This window comes from Arachis ipaensis, chromosome B07 (genome assembly GCF_000816755.2).
Source record: "Arachis ipaensis cultivar K30076 chromosome B07, Araip1.1, whole genome shotgun sequence".
In the NCBI taxonomy this organism is placed as follows: Eukaryota; Viridiplantae; Streptophyta; class Magnoliopsida; order Fabales; family Fabaceae; genus Arachis; species Arachis ipaensis.
Window position 1 is genome coordinate 47013115 of NC_029791.2, and position 19142 is coordinate 47032256.

Consider the following 19142-nt stretch of genomic DNA (forward strand, 5'->3'; position numbering starts at 1 on the left):
TTTATTCTTTCTTACTTTCTACTACTTTCTCCCTCCTTCTTCATCCCCTTTCATCAAGGTTCTTTTCTTCTTTCCCCTTTTACTCTTTCATTATTACTTTAATTTACATTCCCTTCTTCTTTTTCGTTTTAATTTCATAATCTATGTTTTCTTTGTCTTTCTTTTTCTTTTTACATCTTTTTACTTGGTGTTAGAAATCTAATTGGGTGATTATTTTTTTCTATAATTGCTTGTGGATTATTAAGGAGTTGTTTGACAATTATCAATAATTATTTTTGGGTTGTTTTCATGTTCAACTTTAATACTTTCAATAATATATTTACCATGCATACTAAGTGTTTGTGAAAACGCCCGTATGGCATTGTGCATTTATAATTATTCTATCCTTCTACTATAATGCCTATTTTTCACAAAACCCCTTAAATATTTTATTATTTGAAAATAATTGTCAATACAAACGTGATGGTTAGTTTGTTACGAGTGATAATACAATTTAACTTTTGATGCTTGATCTATGCTACTCATTCCTTTGCCAACATGCTAATAAACATCTTGCATCTACTTGCCATAACATGCACTTGCTATACTTCCATTGATGAACTTATCACATGTAGTCACAACCATGTGTTAATGACATCCTTCTTTACCATGCAGTGCTTATCACTTGTACTGTCCTCCTCCTTGCTTTAACCCTTGACTTTACATGTTACTTTCCTTTTCCCTTTTCAGGATGGCCACCAAGAAGGGTAAAGAGAAAGCTGCTCCCAAACCACCGGCAAGGAGAGGAACAAAAAGAGTACTAGCTGCGGAACCATCTTCAACATCAGTAAAGCCCTCAACAAAGCGAGTCAAGAGGATCATCAAGGTCGATGAAAAAGAGAAAGCCTTTTCAACAAAGGACACTGCGCGATTCACTAACCGCTACTGTGAGCAAATGTTCCCCATCCTGGCTGAGCGAAACTATAACAATGAGCACATAGTCATCCTCTCGACCCACATTGTTGAATTTGTTGAGCCCCGCATTGAGCGCAGACAATGGGGATTCTTACGGAGACAGCCACGGCAGGTTAACCTTTCATGGGTAGTTGAATTCTACTCCAATTTCCACATGCCAACCCTACAGTCTGTCTATGTCCGTCAGAAGCAAGTCCCTATTTCCGAAGAGGCAATTCAGCAAGCCTTGGATCTCCCCCTACTGCAGAAGGATTGGACGCATACCAAGAAGCCTCTTTCAAACGCCAGATATACCAATTTGACTGGGACGCCGTCCTCAGAGTTATAGCACAACCTGGCAGCAGATGATCTGTGGATACCATCGATCCCGACCTAAGGGAATATTGGCTTCAGCATTAACCTTGGAGGCTCGAGTGTGGGCGCAGATTATGTCCTATTACGTCTTTCTGAGCACTCACGAGTCCTCCTTCACTGCAGATATGGCTGTTCTCCTCTGGTGTGTCCTTACAGACCAGCCTCTCAACCTACCCTTTTCTGCCTTGGTTTCAAATCTAGTCTCGGCAGCCAGAGTCTCCTACAGAGCTGGGGACACCAAGACCATACTTCCGCGAGATGATCAGATTGTCCCCAATGGGAAGTACATCAGACCACCACCAGCCACTATCAGCCGAACCGCAGACCCGGCCGGAGATATTTCTTCTCCTTCCGTATCACAAGCACCTTCAACAAATCAGTTGCTCCTACAGATAATTCAGAGGTTAGACCAGCTTAACTGGCAGGAAAAGTGAATGGAGCGCCGCAACAAGCACCAATTTATATACTTCAAGGAGCTGATTGTTGGCAACCACCCACCTGAAGAAGAACCAGACACTCCGGACTCCACCTCACCTACTAGCACCGGGAGCCAAGACAATCCCGACGGTGGAGATGCTGTTACCAGCCCCCTTTGTTCCTAACTGATGTCACCGGGGACGGTGCCAAGCTTTAAGTGTGGGGAGGTCGGTCAGTACCTGACTTTCGAAGGTAATTGCTTTTTCTTAACACCAATATTTTAGTTTTTCTTTTGTTAAATAGAATAGATTGCATAATTGTTTGCATGTATGTTTGCTTGGTTAAAGTAATAAATTTCTTTTCAAGACTTTATTTTATAATATTTCACTAATTTAAATTAAAAAATTTTTGTTAAACTTGTTTGAAGACTGTAAATTGGAACATGAATTATAGCTAAAAACACACAACCCAGTGAGATTTTTGAACCTAATTGTATGGTTACACTATTTAACCATGATATTTTATTCTTGTGTGTTTTCTTCTCTATAATTGTAATGTTTACTTTGTTCCACTCTATATGTCCAATATTTAGTGTATTCACATGCTTGCATATGATTGAGGCCATTATTTTATTAGCTCACTTATCCCAAATAGCCTACCCCTTTCAATTACCTTTGTTAGCTACCTTGAGCCTCTTAATCTCTATTTGTTCTATATTTTACCACATTACTAGCCTTAAGCAGAAAAACAAATTAAATACCCCAATTGAATCTTTGGTCAGCTTAAGATAGTATGTTAACTAAGTGTGGGGAAACTGTGGAAACTTGGGTTAATGAAAGTGTACAATGTTTAAATAATAAAATATTGGAAATTCGGGTAACTACTCATGTGAAACCAGAAAAATATTAAATCCATGTGCATTGATAAATTATGTTTACTTTTATTTAAAAAAACCCAAAAATATTCAATAAATAAATAAATAAGGGGACAAAATTACCCCAATGTTAAAGCTAATGAAAAATCAATGCATATATGATAAAATTAAAAGAAAAGTTGATGCATGAGTATGTAATGCAAAAGTGGGAATTTTGGGTAGCTAGGCACAATTTTAGAAGTTATATAGAGTATGTATGGGTGAAAGCTTAGGTTAGTCAAAGATTCAATTTATAGCTCACTTAGCCATATATATACCCTCACATTTACCTTAGCCCCATTACAATCTTGAAAAGACCTCATGATGTTTACATTTGTACATTAAATATTTGTTGATTGGTTAGGTGAAGAACAAAGTTTAGAAAGCATGACTAGAGAAGACTAGAGTGATTACCCTATACACTTGAGTGATTAGAGTGCACATACACTACCAGTGAGGGTTCAATGCTTAATTCTATGTTCCCTGCTTTCATGAACTGTCTACTTACGAGTCTACTTGTATTTACTGTATGATTTAAATTAGTGATATCTGATTTATGTCTGTCTTGAAGAACTGATTTACTTTTAACCAAGTATACAGAATCATCCAAGCATATAGTTGCATTTATACATAGGTTGCATTTCATGAGTCTTACTTTTTCCTATCTATTCTTTTGATCTCCTTGAGCTAAGCATGAGGACATGCTAATGTTTAAGTGTGGGGAGGTTGATAAACCACTATTTTATGATTTATCTTGTGCTCAATTGAGTGGTTTTTATCAAGTCTTTGTCCACTTATTCATATGATTTGCATGATTTTATAATTCCTTCCTAGTTCTGTTCTATAATTGAAAACTTGTTTCCTATGCCTTTAATTTGTATATTTTAATTCCCCTTTATACCATTCGATGCCATGATCTGTGTGTTCAGTGTTTCAGGCTTTGTAAGGTAGGAATGGCTTAGAGGATGGAGAGGAAGCTTGCAGGAATGGAATGAGCAGAAGAAATAAAGGAGACAACCAACGAGCATCGACGTGCACGCATAGCTCACGCGTGCCCGTGATTTGGAGATTTTTACAGTGACGCGTGCGCATACCTGACGCGCACGCGTGGATTGAAGTTTTGCTAGACGACGCGTGCGCGTGCTTGACGCGTACGCGTGACATGCGAAGATGACCAGCGATGCGTACGCGTGACTGACGCGTACGCGTGACATGCGCGATCTACAGAAATAACAGAAAATGCTGGGGGTGATTTTGGGCCGAGTTTTGACCCAGTTTCTGGCCCAGAAACACAAACTAGAGCCAGGGAAGGAGCAAAAACTCAACAGAGATTCTCATTAGAGTAGTTTTAGTTTTTAGCTCTGAATCTAGAGAGAAAGGCGTGACTTCCTCTAGGTTTTCTTTCACATTCACATATTCTTAGTTTTATGCTTTTGCTTTGGATATTGAAGAGTCATTACCTCCGTTGAAGATATTGTTCTAGTTTGTTTTCTTATTCCCTTACTCTTCCATATTCTTAATTCTTGTTTAGAGTTACAATTGGATTATTTTTAGAATTTATTAATGCAAAGGATTACTTCCACTTTCAATTAAATTGTAGTTATTGTCTATCATGTCTTCCTTTTATTCCCTATTTAATTCTATGCAATTAATTTTCATGTCAATGAAGTAGATTCCCAACTTGACATGGGGGTTTATTAAAAGGAGACACTTGAGTTGGAATGCTCAAGTGATTACTTAAATTGGAAGTTGTTGGCTAATTCTCTATTTACTAACGCTAGACCTTCCCAAGGGAGAGGACTAGGATTTGCGAATAAGTGTTAGCTTAATCACTTGACTTTCCTTTATTTAGTAAGGGTTAACTAAGTGAAAATAACAATCTCTTTATACTACACTTGAGAGAAGTCCAACAAGAATGGAACTTCTAATTAATCATTCCTCCAGTCAAGGCTTTTTATTCTAAAGTTATAATTCCCTTTTAATTTACAATTATTTATTTTCTGTTATTCAACTCTCAAATTTCTCGGAAAACTCCTAATTAATAAGATAACACCCTTTTTGTCAACTCGTTGGGAGACGACCTGGGATTCATACTCCCAGTATTTTTATTCTAAAATTGTGACAACCTTTTTAAATTGATGAGCGGATTTTAGATGGTTAGGAACTGTACTCACAACGCTATTTTTATATTGAATTCTTAATTGGCTGACTTCCGCCTTCCGTCACTAATCCACGACTTCGTTGGTGACTTCTCGAGACACCAGTTCAGCCGAGGTATTGGGACATTAGAGTCTTTATGGTAAAGGCTAGAACCAAAGGCACAACATTCTCTTATCCGGAAGATTTGACCTTGTCTGTGGTGTTTTGAGTAGGATCACTAAGAAGAATGAACTGCAGGAGCTTCACCCTCAATCAGACTGGATCCGCACTCACCCTGGGGTTCGTATCTGGAGGAGCATTGGCAACCTCTCAACCAGCATTGATCACATATAGCCTGCCATAGAAGAAATCACTCACAGTTGAAGAATACAGTAAGGCTGGAATTAATCCAGAAGAACAAAGCATCTCCAAGCCTTAACTATCTTCTTATCATTGCAAACACATCAACCTAGTAACGTTTTCTTTATTTTCCTTTTATGCGAATCAAACAAACGAATAACTCTTAACCCTCTATTACCCCCTGACAAGGGGGCACTTGCATAAAAGATTTAGCATTTAAGCCTTCTCCCTTGGATGAAACCAATTCAATCCCTCCTAACACCAAACGTAAGTTTGCTGTTGGATGTACACTATCTACAAAGGAGGAAGGCCCCAAAAGGAAGATGCCTAGGGGCTGGAAAAACAAAAATATCCCTACTGAAGACTTTTCACCATGGAAGATGGTAGTATTCACTTATCTCATCATAGTATTCACCATGGAAGAGGAAAATGGCAAAACGAGACACCAGCATATTGCTGCAAGCCCAACCCTGCCTCAGGCAGTGAACAAGATCCTGTCTTTTGAGAGTATTACGCTATTCCATTAGAGTACAGGAAGGACACTCGCTCCCAGTAAAGAGTAAGAATTTATTCCTCTATGACTATCTTCCTCCTTGAAAGGAGTTGTCCGTCAAGCTAATGACATTAAAGAAGCGCTTGCTGGGAGGCAACCCAACCATGAGTAGAGTATTTCTGTTCTTATTTCTTTTGTTTATTTTTATTTGAGTTTATTTTAGTTTATTTTTAGAGTTTTCCCTTGCTTTTTAATGTTTATGATCATGTGCAGTAGTTAGAACAGAAACAGAAACAGTCAGAGCTGGAAATAAAACACCCTAGAGCAGAGACCTTGCTAGCGTTGAACGCTAGCCTGGGCAGACCCTGGGCGTTCAACTCCCAAAGAGAGGTGCATAGCTGCCATTGAATGCCAGCCAAGAGCAAGAGCTGGGCATTCAACGCCCAGAAAGGTGCAGGGAATTCAAATTCCCTAGCCTCCCAGGACCAGTGGGTCCTACAGAAACTCCACTTACCTCACCTACCTCACCCTTTATCTCTCCCTCTTTCTTCTTCTCCTTCTACTCTCTCACTCTCAATTGTTCATATTTGGTTCAGGACGAGTAAAACTCTTAAGTTTGGTATTGCAAAAGCTTTACTTTTTGACTTCTACCACTCCTAAGTATGGCACCAAAGACTGGTGAAACCTCAAGGAAGAGGAAAGGAAAGGCACTTGCCTCTGCTTCCCTTACCTCATATGTCACTTATGCAATTCAGATAGAATATTCATAGAATGAGACATCCCTATTGAAGGGGACAAGCCCATCACTAAAAGAAGGATAGAGCATGATAAACCCCGATTTTGTGGTTTATCTTGTGCTTAATTTGGGAGATTTTATCAACTTTTCTCACATTTATTCAATGAAATAGCATGGTTTTGCAATTCTCCCTTGATTTGTGTTTAAATGTGAAAACATACTTTTTAGGCCTTAAAATAGCTAAATTTAATTCACTTTAATTCCATTCGATTCCTTGATATGTTTGTTAAGTGGTTTCAGGTTTAGAAGGTAAAGATTGGGTTGAAGGAACGAAGAAAAAGCATGCAAAGTGGGAGAACTCAAGAAGAAATGAAGGAACCGCAAAGCTGTCAAACCTGACCTCTTCGCACTCAATCGACCATAACTTGAGCTACAGAAGTCCAAATAAGGCAGTTCCAGTTGCGTTGGAAATCTAACATCCGGGGCTTCAAAATGATATAAAATTTGCTATAGTTGCCTGATTTCTAGAGACGCGCACGCGTACTGTATGCGTGCGCACCGATGGACCAGCGTGGGTCCACTTTAAGCAACTCATTGGGGGCGATTTCTAGCTCATTTTGGGCCCAATCCAACTCATTTATGATGCTATTTCATGCAGAATTCAAGCTTGGGCAAGGGGGGAGCAATTTTTTTAGAGTTTTGGCATCATGTAGCTTAGTTTCTAGAGAGAGAAGCTCCCTCTTCTATCTAGAATTAGGGCTCTTAGGATATTTCCATCTTAGATCTAGGTTTTGATTATTATTCTCATCTTATTCTCTTTACAATTTCATGCTTCTACTCTTTCATTCTCATGATTGGTAGTGTTAATTTTCCTTTTTTGCTCTCTTTTGTGATGATGAACTCATGTTGGATTTGGATTTTCTTTCGATGAGATTTGATAGTTGATGTTTCTTTATTGATGATTTGAGTTATTGATTTACTTTTCTTGCCATTGGTAGTTGGTAGATTTACAATTCTTGCACTTTTACTATGCTTTCCTTATACACCCACCAAGTGTTTGACAAAATGCTTGGTTGGGCTTTAGAGTAGATTTTGAGCATTCTTGGCTTGGGAAGAGTAATTGGACAATCTTGAGTCATAAATACCCAATTTACATTGGTGATCTAGAGTTGTTAGTTAATATCATTTCCAATGACTCTAATCTCTTGCTAATTCAATTAGTGAGTTGATTAGGACTTTTGATTTGAGATTAACTAGTCTTGTTTGACTTTCTCTAATGGAAGATAACTTATACCTTCTTCCAACATTGGGGATGACAAAATAAGATAAATTCTTGTTAAGTATTGTTATTATTAATGACTAGGATAGAAAGCCTATTATCTCAAACCTTGCCATGAATGTCTCTCTTTATTACTTGCTTTCTTTAATTGCTCTCTTTACTTTTCTTGTCATTTATTTTATTGCCCCTTTTATCAACCAAACCCCTTTGTTCCTTCATAGCCAATAATTGACCATTTCATTGCAATTCCTTGTGAGACGAACCGGAATCTAAATACTTCGGTTAATTCTTATTGGGGTTGTACTTGTGACAAACCAAATTTTTTATTAGGAGGATTGTTTGTTGGTGTAGAACTATACTTGCAACGAGAATTCATTCATTTGAGGAAATTCTATACCGTACAAAGAAATTCTCTTCATCAAAATGGCGCCGTTACCGGGGAGTTGCAATGGTGCTATGTTATTGGCTATTGTGAATATGTGAATATGTTTGCCTTTTGTTTGTTTGTTAGGTTTAGGACTTTGTTCTCATTTCTGTTAGTTTTTATTTTGATTTGCTTCTATAAATTCTCACCGCTTTGGCTATGAGTTTGGTTCAAATTATGTTGTAGGAAATGGGAGCTACAATGACAACATGCATCAAGGATGGAACAATCAAAGGTGGAGGGAGCCTCAAAGGAGTGATCACCCTTCTTAGCAACAACCTCCTCCGGTTTCTTATGGGTATAATTCTAATCCTAATGCATATCAATCTAATGGATGTGGTGACCTTTATTGTGATTGTCAACAACCACCACCACATGCCTATGAACCACCCCCTCATCAACATGACTTTGAACCACCTTACTCACAAGCCCCATACCACCAAACACCTCCATATGGCCCTAATTCTTATCCACCATACCAACCACCTTATGAACCATATGAACCACACATGGAACCACTACCATTCTAACACAATTACTCTCAAGAACCACCTCAATATACACCACATCCATACCGTTAGCAAGATGAACCAACTTCTAATTATGAAACTTTCCTCCCAAACAATGAACCCTCTTTTTCCATACCACCTCCAATGGATTATTCTCTCCAAGAATATGCTAGCTCTTACATTCGAAGGCAAGAAGAGAACCAAAAGGAGTTCAAGGAGTTAGAAGCCAAGATAGCTACCATAGCGGAAGCCGTTCGCAATATGGTCTCTTCCCGCCTAAGCCTATGCGATCAAGGAACTCCCATTGTTAAATGTGGAGAAGCAATCAAGGAGCATAGTGAGGGAGTGAGTTTAGAGCTTCAAGGTGGAGAGGAGGAGTTAAAGCAAGAATTGTCACAAGGGGAAAAAGTTGAGATAATTGAGCCGGAAGAAGTGGTTGAAAATATAGGAGATGTCGGAAGTCAATGGGAATGTAGCATTATAGAGCCCTCTTCCAAGAAGCTTGACATTGATGTTGAGGAGGGTGTACAACCTCCAAGACATGTCATGGTTGAAGATTTTGAAGAGGTTGACCAAGAGATGGATTCAATCATTGAAGAATTCTTATGTACAATTGAATCCTTCCCCATTGGGCTTGACATAGAGGGTAAGGAAAAAGATACCTCATCTCCTATGCCCTTAGTAAGCAATGAAGAAGAGATTGAATTGGAAGGAAACTACCAAGAGGAAGAGGTTGAACAAGAAGTAAGCTCCACCAATGAAGAATATGTAGAAGAAGTTAGTGGGAATGGGATTGAAGTTGAAGAAGCTTGCCAAGAGGTAGAGGTAGTCACGAAAGAGCACAAGGGAGTAGACCTCGCATTGTCTAAGTGTGGGGAGGCCCCCCTTCCTAAGTCACCATCATCCAACACAACATTCAAGTGGGTAAAATTCTTATCCTTAAACTTCACTTTCTCACTTGAATATGGTTTGATTGAAAATGATGGTCAACTTAGAGCTCTTTGTGGAGTTAAGAGTATGAGAGAGTTGTGTAGTGGTTGGACACATCACTCTAAGTTCATGATGATTGCATGCTCGAAGTTGAATAGCAATGGTTGGTGTAGAACCAAATTGCATGGGCCTAGGATAATGTTTGGATGCTTAATTGAGAATTCTAAGGTCATGCCACCCAATTGGAATCATGATGATCAATTTGAAGATAGGTGTCAAAACAAAGTGTGGGATCCCAGATCGCACAGGGAGAATCAAATTTGGGAGCCCATGGCTTGTGTGGAACTCCATCAAGGATTAGAGTTATCATCTTTGAAGACTAAAGCTTATTGGAGATTCAAGCATTGGTGGATGTTCAAGGATAGCTTCAAGCACAAGCCACCTTAAGAGGAGCTCCCCTTAAGTCCAACTTAAGGACAATAAACAAAAGTGCTAGGTGGGAGACACCCCACCATGGTAAATTATTTTCATTTTTCCCTTTTGTACATATTGGTAATTAGTTTAATTTCATGTTTTGTTGAGTTTGTTGAGTGTAATTGGTAGTTTAGTAGGTTAAATAAGGTTTTATGGTGTTTTGGTAGCTGTTTGGAGGTTTGGAAGGCTTGGTTTGGTGTAAGAACTTGGAAAAATTTTGAAAAACAGAGCAGCAACCCGCGCGTGCGCGCATCTAGCGCGTACGCGCGCCTCAAGCATTTTCGACCATCCATACGGACGCGCCATGTACGCGTACGCGTGGATGCAAAAATTCAACCCCCAGCCAAAAAACCCGAGAGTTAGGCCTGCACTGTGCGAACATTAGGCCTAAGGCACAAACCAACCCACGCGTATGCGCACCTGGCGCGTACGCGTCGTTGACTCTAATTGCGCAATGCACGCGTATGCATGCTGTGCGCACGCACGCCGATAGCGCCACCTGCCCTCCTGGTACATGTTCCAGAGAGTTGGGTCAACATTGGGCTGACACTGTGCCCCGCGTATAATCTCACCCACGCGTACGCACACCTGGCGCGTACGCGTCCTTGGACCAAACTGCGCATCAGCGCGTAAGCGTGCATGATGCGTTCGCGTCGCAAAAAAAAAGAGTTTTTTTTTCTCATCTTCCATTTTCTTTTGTCCATTGCATTCGCATACTTCTATTCTTGGCATTTTCATTTTGTTTTTATAGCTTGTTTTTACCTTCTTTTTTTCTTTTAGCTTCTTATTTGAATAATGGCATTGAATTTTCTTACTCAATTATTGAGAATTTCTTGGTTAATCGTGGTGCTTCTTGACTTGTTTAATATTGTTGGGTGATGAAACTTTTAAATCAATGCTTAATCTTGTATGACTCTTATATTCTTTGTGCATTGATATGAACTTGCATGCCTTTCATGACCCACTCTTTCTATTTGAACTTGATGCTTTTGAGTGCTCTTCATGCCTTGACTTTACTCTTGCATCAAGTGTTAGTTAATATGCCTTTGCCTATATTGCTTTCTCACTTACATGCGTAGCTAACATGTAGTGAGAACCTTACTCTTATTTGGCATTAGCCCTCGCCTATGTTCTATTTGCTTTGATATCTTTGTTGTAGGCTTAATTTTCTTTCTTTTTCTTTCCTTTTAGGTTGGCCACCGAAAGAGGAAAAGGAAAAGCTTCTAAATGGGGCAATAAACAAGTCCATCCGCACAATCTTTTGAATGAGCTCATCAGTTGTAGCAACCCATCCACATTGCTCTTCTTTGCATGCACCGAGGACGGTGCAAATTTCTAAGTGTGGGGAGGTTGTCAGACCGATCTTCATGGGTAACAAATTTCGTTTTCAACACCAATTCTTGATTTTCTTTGTTAGTTAGTTGTTGCATTGCATAATAGGTTGCATGCTAGTTAGAATTTGTACATATTTTACCACTTTTTTTTATGTTAGGACTCTTGGTTAAGGTGATGATTTCTTTTCCAAGAAACTGTTTTTAGGGCACCCTACCAATTTGAAAATTTTTTTCTTGTTGAACTTGCTTGAAGAATTTATTTTGGAACATGGTTTTTGAGTTAAGAACACAAGCATGTGAGTTTTGAGCCAAATTGTGTGGTTACATCTTATAACCACTTATTTCCATTCTTGTGTGCATTATTCTCTTTCTATGATTGTAATCTTTGATTTGTTTGATTCTTTATGTCCATTATTCCATGTATACATGTATTTATATGATTGAGGCCATCATTTCATATAGCTCACTTACCCAAATAGCCTACCTTTCATCAACTATTGTTAGCCAATTTTGAGCCTATTTAATCCTTTTTTTTCTTAATGTTAGCACGTCACTACCCCGAGAATGCATGAGTACGTGAAAAAGTGGGAATCATGGGTAGCTAGGTTGTGTATTAGAATTGTATAGGTTGTTATATGTGTTAGGTGAGAGCTTAGGCTAATCAAAGATTCAAATTTCAAGCTCACTTGACCATATGCATCCTACCTTGACTCTAGCCCCATTACAACCTACGAATAAGTCCTCATGATGAATGTATACATGCATTGAATAATTGTTGATTGTTAGATGAAAAACAAATCTTGGAAAGTATGATTAGGAGAGGATTGAGTGACGAACCCTATACACTCGAGCGAATAGAGCGGATACACTTCCGGTGAGGGTTCGATGCTCAATTCCTTATTCCCGGCTTTCATGAGCTTTTCTTCTTGCAAGTCTATTTGTGCTTTATTTTGATATTCAAATTGGTAGGATTCATGAATCATCATAATACTTTGCCCTACTTGCTTAAATATGTTATTGGGGATTGATTTACTTTTAACCAAGTAGGTAGAATCATCTTGCATTTAGTGCATTCATTTAGATAGGTTGCATATAGTTTCTTGGGATTGAATAAATGTTCATATCCCTTTTCTTGTCCTTCTTTATTCTTAGCATGAGGACATGCTTGGTTTAAGTGTGGGGAGATTTGATAAACCCCGATTTTGTGGTTTATCTTGAGCTTAATTTGGGGGATTTTATCAACTTTTCTCATATTTATTCAATGAAATAGCATAGTTTTGCAATTCTCCCTTGATTTGTGGTTAAATGTGAAAACATGCTTTTTAGGCCTTAAAATAGCTAAATTTAATTCACTTTAATTTCATTTGATGCCTTGATATGTTTGTTAAGTGGTTTCAGGTTTAGAAGGCAAATATTAGGTTGAAGGAATGAAGAAAAAGCATGCAAAGTGGGAGAACTCATGAAGAAATGAAGGAACCGCAAAGCTGTCAAGCCTGACCTCTTCGCACTCAATCGACCATAACTTGAGCTACAGAGGTCCAAATGAGGCGGTTCTAGTTGCGTTGGAAAGCTAACATTCGGGGCTTCAAAATGATATATAATTTGCTATAGTTTCCTGACGTCTAGAGACACGCACGTGCACTGTACACGTGCACATTGATGGAGCAGCGTGGGTCCACTTTAAGCAACTCGTTGGGGGCGATTTCTAGCTCATTTTGGAACCAATCCAACTCATTTCTGATGCTATTTCATGCAGAATTCAAGCTTGGGTAAGGGGGGAGCAATTGTTTTAGAGTTTTGGTATCATGTAGCTTAGTTTCTAGAGAGAGAAGCTCCCTCTTCTCTCTAGAATTAGGGCTCTTAGGATATTTCCATCTTAGATCTAGGTTTTGATTATTATTCTCATCTTGTTCTCTTTTACAATTTCATGCTTCTACTCTTTTATTCTCATGATTTGTAGTTTTAATTTCCCTTTTTTGCTCTCTTTTGTGATGATAAACTCATGTTGGATTTGGATTTTCTTTGAATGAGATTTGATAGTTGATGTTTCTTTATTGATGATTTGAGTTGTTGATTTACTTTTCTTGCCATTGGTAGTTAGTAGATTTACAATTCTTGCACTTTTACTATACTTTCCTTATACACCCACCAAGTGTTTAACAAAATGCTTGGTTGGGCTTTAGAGTAGATTTTGAGCATTCTTGGCTTGGGAAGAGTAATTGGGCAATCTTGAGTCATGAATACCTAATTTACATTGGTGATCTAGAGTTGTTAGTTAATATCATTTCCAATGACTCTAATCTCTTGCTAATTCAATTAGTGAGTTGATTAGGACTTTTGATTTGAGATTAACTAGTCTTGTTTGACTTTCTCTAATGGAAGATAACTTATACCTTCTTCCAACATTGGGGATGACGAAATAAGATAAATTCTTGTTAAGTATTGTTATGATTAATGACTAGGATAGAAAGCCTATGATCTCAAACCTTACCATGAATGTCTCTCTTTATTACTTGCTTTCTTTAATTGCTCTCTTTACTTTTCTTGTCATTTATTTTATTGCCCCTTTTATCAACCAAACCCCTTTGTTCCTTCATAGCCAATAATTGACCATTTCATTGCAATTCCTTGTGAAACGACCCGGAGTCTAAATACTTCGGTTAATTCTTATTGGGGTTGTACTTGTGACAAACCAAATTTTTAATTGGGAGGATTGTTTGTTAGTGTAAAACTATACTTGCATTGAGAATTCATTCATTTGAAGAAATTCTATACCGTACAAAGAAATTCTCTTCATCAGAGCATGTTAGAGAGCTGGCACATGAACCACAGCAAGAGCATGTGGAGCCACCTTAACAAGAAATCCCTGAGATACCTCAAGGGATGTATTTTCTCTATCAAAATTTTTCTTTTTGGGACCAATTGCACACTTCTCTAGGAGAATTAAGCTCCAACATGGATCAACTAAGGATGGGACATCAAGAGCATTCCACCATCCTCCATGACATAAGAGAAGATCAAAGAACCATGAGGGAAGAACAACAGAGGCAGGGGCGTGACATAGAGGAGATCAAGCACTCTATTGGATCCTCCAGAAGGAGTAGTAGCCGCCATCACTAAGGTGGATTCGTTCCCTTTACTCCCCTGTTGTTTATTTTATTTTCTGTTTTCCATGTATTTTTTTATTGTCTGTTTCAAGTACATGAACATATTTATGTCTTAAAGCTATAAAGTATTCCATATATCTCTCACCTTACTTTAAAAAAATTTACTGGAAAAAGAATTGAGAGATACATAAATTTTGAGTTATATAATAAGAATAGTTAAATTATCTTGATGTGGTGGCATTATTTTTGTTTTCTGAATGTATAAATGAACAATGCATATTTGAAATTGGAATTAAAAATATTGGCTCTTGAAAGAATGATGATAAAAGTGAAGTATTATTGGTGATCTGAAAAATCCAAAAATTGATTCTTAAAGTAAGAAAAAGCAGCAAAAAGGAAAAGGAAAAAGCATGTTGCAATAAAAGAAAAAAAAAAAAAATATATATATATATATATATATATGTATACATGCATGCGAAAAAAAAATGAAAAGCAGAAAAAGCCAAAAGCTCTTTAAACCAAAAGGTAAGAGTAAAAAGCCAATAACCCTTTAAACCAAAAGGGAAGGGTAAAAGGATCCAAGGCTTTAAGCATCAATGGTTAGGAGGGCCTAAAGGGAACAAAATCCTGGCCTAAGCGGCTCAACCAAGCTATCCCTAACTATATGCTTGTGGTGTGAAGGTGTCAAGTAAAAAGCTTGAGACTGAGCAGTTAAAGTCGTGATTCAAAGCAAAAAGAGTGTGCTTAAGAACTTTGGACACCTCTATCTGGGGATTCTAGCAAAGCTGAATCACAATCCGAAAGGGTTCACCCAGTTAAGTGTCTGTGGCATTGATGCATCCGGTGGTAATACTGGAAAACAAAGTGCTTAGGGCCACGGTCAAGATTGTAAAAAGTTGTGTTCAAGAATAAAAAAGAACTAAACTAGGAGAGTCAATAATATCATCTGGATTCTAAGTTCCTAAGGATGCCAACACTTCTTAGTTTCAATGGATAGTGAGATGCCTGATGAGAGAACTTTTGCGTGGTCTAGAAATTTGCGGATAAATCCCCGTTGCAAGTATAGGTTCTAAACCAACAAAAGTCCTTTCATACAAACGTTTTGGTTGTTACAAGTAACAAACCCCTAAATAAATTGATAACCGAAGTATTCAAACCTCGGGTCGTCTTCTCAAGGAATTGCAGGGAGGTGTTCTTATTATTGGTTGAGTCTTGTAAATTGGGGGTTTTGGAAAGAATGAGCAAGTAATGTAAGATAACAAGTCGTTAAAATAATAAATAACAAAGCTCTTGGCAAGGTATAAGAACTGGAAGTCCTATCCTGGTTATCCTTATCAATTGTGATGAGAATTGAATTTTTCTCCCACTTTGTTAACCTCTAACTATGAAGGTAAGTTAAGTGGATGAATTAATTTTTATTCCTCAGATCCTGGTCTTTCCTTGAGAAAAGTTAGAGTTATTGGAACTCGAATTAATTCTTGAAGAATTCCAATTTCCAATCAACAATGAGTTTGATAACTCAAGTGTCTCCAATGACTCAACCAAAGCCAAGAGGGAAAATTCTAAATTAAATTAAAAGCATCAATATAAATAAAACAAAGCAATCTTAAATCTGAAATACCTCAAATAATATTAATTAAGAAAATCATAACATGAATGTAGCATAAGCCAAATAGGCAACATAACTAATATAAGCATTAAAGTATCTGAAAGTAAGAGATAAATATAAAGTAAAAGAACATTGAACCTGGGATTGAGAGGCACTCCTAAAACTAAGAGAAATCCTAAATCCTAATCCTAAGAGAGAGGAGAGAACCTCTCTCTCTAAAAACAACATCTACTCCTAAAATTGTGAATGTGAAAGCTTCCTTATGAATGGATGCATCCCCCACTTTATAGCCTCTAATCTGTGTTTTCTGGGCCGCAAACTGGGTCGAAAACAGCCCAGAATTCGCTGGTTGCGAATTCAAACACGCTGATTTTTCGTCACTGCGACGCGGCCGCGTGGAGCACGCATTCGCGTCACCTAGCGTCAGGGAAACTATGGCATATTATATATCAAATCGAAGCCCCGGACGTTAGCTTTCCAACGCAACTAGAACCGCATCATTTGGACCTCTGTAGCTAAGGTTATAGCCGTTTGAGTGCGAAGAGGTCAGGCTGGACAGCTTAGCAGTTTCTCCAACTTCTTGTATTCCTTCCACTTTTGCATGCTTCCTTTCCATCCTCTGAGCCATTCCTGCCCTGTAATCTCTGAAATCACTTAACACACATATCAAGGCATCTAATGGTAATAAGAGAGGATTAAACATAGGGAACTTAAGGCCAAAGAAGCATGTTTTCAATCAAAGCACATAATTAGGAAGGCAAATGTAAAACCATGCAAATAGTATGAATAAGTGGGTAAAGAGTTGATAAAATCCACTCAATCGAGCACAAGATAAACCATGAAATAGTGGTTTATCAATGCCAAAACTATTTAGAAGAAAAAAGCTACTAAGTCCCGCTCATCTAATTGAAACTAAGCTTCATTGAGAAATTTGAGATTTATTGTATCTTACTCTTCATTTTATCCTACTTGTTTTAGTTGCTTGGGAACAAGCAACAGTTTAAGTTTGGTGTTCTGATGAGCGGATATTTTATACGCTTTTTCCCATCATTTTCATATAGTTTTTAGTATGTTTTGTTTAAGTTTTATTTAGATTTCATAGGTTTTAGTGAAAAATTCACATTTCTGGATTTTACTTTGAGTTTGTATGTTTTTATGCAATTTTAGGTATTTTCTGGCTGAAATTGAGGAGCTAGAGCAAAAGTCTAATTCAGAGACAGAGAAAGTGTTGCAGATGCTGTCAGGATCTGACCTCCTTTCACTCGAAAGAGCTTTTCTAGAGCTACAAACATCCAACTGGAGCGTTCTTAACGGCTATGGAAAGCTAACATCCAGGGCTTTCCAGAAATGTATAATAATCCATACTTTGCCTCAGAATTGAAGGCCCAAAACTGGCATTCAGCGCCAGCTTCTAGCCCTATTCTAGTGTCCAACGCCCAAGGGAGAAGAGACCAGCGTCCAACGCCCAAAAAGGACCCCCTAGCCAGCGTTCAACACCCTAGAGGCATCCTAGCATGTGGATCTTAATCAAGCTCAACCCAAACACTCACCAAGTGGGCCCCAGAAGTAGCTTTTAGTACTAAAAGATGGTTTTACCCTTCTTATATATTCCTTATTCATTAGTCTAGTATTTATTTTAGAACTTTTACGTTTTTCAGAGACTTTGACCACTTTACACGTTTATCATTGTATTTTCTATCAGTATGAGTTTCTAAACCTCCTAGGTTGAGGGGAGGAGCTCTGCTGTTTTATGGATCAATAAAGTGTTACTGTTTTATCTTCAATCCGTGTCTGATTCTCTATTCTAAGATGTATCTTCGTTCTTCATCCTTATGAATGCGTTGAACCGGCACAAGGTTATCTCATTCTACATGGGTTCAGAGTGAGTCTTTCATTGGACAATGATGAACCACTAGCTTGATTATACATCTCTTAGACGGCTAATCCACGACTTCGTTGGAGACTTCTCGAGACACCAGTTCAGCCGAGGTATGGGGAGATTAGAGTCTCTATGGTAAAGGCTAGAATCAAAGGCGCAGCATTCTCTGATCCGGAAGATTCGACCTTATCTGTGGCGTTTTGAGTAGGATCACTAAAGAGAATGAACTGCATGAGCTTCACCCTCAATCAGACTGGATCCGCACTAACCCTGGGGTTCAGATCTGGAAGAGCATTGGCGACCTCTCAACCGGCGTTGATCACATATAGCCTGCCACAGAAGAAATCACTCACAGTTCCAGAAGACAGTAAGACTGGAATTAATCCAGAAGAACAAAGCATCTCCAAGCCTTAACCATCTTCTTATCATTGCAAACACATCAACCTAGTAACATTTTCTTTATTTTCCTTTTATGCGAATTAAACAAAGAAACAACTCTTCTATCCGCCTGACTAAGATCTACAAGATAACTATAGCTTGCTTCAAATCACAATCCTCATGGGATCGACCCTGACTCACTCAGGTATTACTTGGACGACCCAGTGCACTTGCTGGTTCAGTTGTCCAAAGTGTAATTCCGCGCACCAGTGAGCTCTTCCTGTTCCAGCATACACAAGCAAAAAGCAAGGAAATGGAAAGAAGGGTGTCTCTATGTCAGAGTATAGAGAACTCTCAGTGAGATGTCTCAAAAGTATATGAAATAAATTAAAGTAAAAAGAATAATGAAAACGAAAATGCCAAAATAAAGTGGCTAATACTAGCCTAAATTTTGAATAATAAATAAAGAAAAGAAAATTAAAAGCTATGACAACTAATTAACTAACAGGCTTAAAATTTTTAAGAGTAATTTTCGAGAAAGAGAAAGAAAAAGTCAAACAAAGGTTTTGAAATTCAATTTTAAAAGAAAGTGAAGATTTAAAATTTAAAATTTTAAAATAAAAAAGAAGATAAGTAAGTTTTAAAAAAAATTCAAAAAGAAAGATAAGATTTAAAAATTAAAGATTTTGAAAATTAAATTTTAAAGATATAAGATAAAATTTTAACTTTTTTTTTTAATTTTAAAAGAAAGATAAGGTAAAGATTTGAAAAGATTCCGAAAGAGAATATTAAACTTTACTACCAAGAAAACACCAAAATTTTAAAATTTACAATAAAACAAACAGTTAACTAA

General features: G+C 37.8%; 1 protein-coding gene across 1 annotated transcript in view; it reads left to right on the forward strand.

Moving 5' to 3' along the window:
• Nucleotides 14981-19142, forward strand: part of LOC107609097 (uncharacterized protein At1g04910) — a 13054-nt gene continuing 8892 nt past the window's right edge. Inside the window, exon 1 of the mRNA XM_021108059.1 lies at nucleotides 14981-14991. The gene's annotated coding sequence lies outside the window, so the exon portion shown is untranslated. The remainder of the gene's footprint in view (nucleotides 14992-19142) is intronic.